Here is a 668-nt window from a genome sequence, read left to right on the forward strand (position 1 = left end):
TCAACTTAATCAATTAGGAACTAATCTATCGAACTTCTCGTGTTAGTTTAATTATAAAGACAAGCGGAGTGTTTGGCGCGTGTCGACACTCACGACCGGTCTAAAATCTATTAAGAAAATGTTTTTATACAAGTCAATGATACATGATTTAATAAAGAACTAGTTATACTCATCACTAGAATTTATTCATTATTGTTTAAGTTCTCAATTTATTTTGCATTTTTAGGCTATGTATAAATCTTCCAACCACCCCCCCTTTTTATATATTGTTTTAATGTCAATGAATTTGCACGCGGTTACGTCTTGGACTTACGGTTAACACCGAGTCCCTGAGGAGACGATCCTACTTATCGCTATTATAAGTGTGTTTTAGAGATAATAGGCTGATTTTTGTAAATTTTATTATTTGCCGGACTCGACACTCGTCAGCAATTGACTTCCACAGTTTCACTTCCAGTTCTAGAACCTAGATTTGAAGAAATACAAATGTGTTCGATTGTATCTAGATTTGAAGAATTGATATTTGAGAAACAATGAAGAATTGATATTTGAGAGTTTAATCGACAATCGTGTACTCGAGTATATATAGTCGGACAGTCGGCAATGCATCAACTGATCATCAAGATCGATCCACCGTCCCATGGATAGTCGTGAGACTCGTCACCGTC

This window comes from Cynara cardunculus, assembly GCF_001531365.2.
Source record: "Cynara cardunculus var. scolymus isolate 2C chromosome LG 13, CcrdV1, whole genome shotgun sequence".
Classification (NCBI taxonomy): domain Eukaryota; kingdom Viridiplantae; phylum Streptophyta; class Magnoliopsida; order Asterales; family Asteraceae; genus Cynara; species Cynara cardunculus.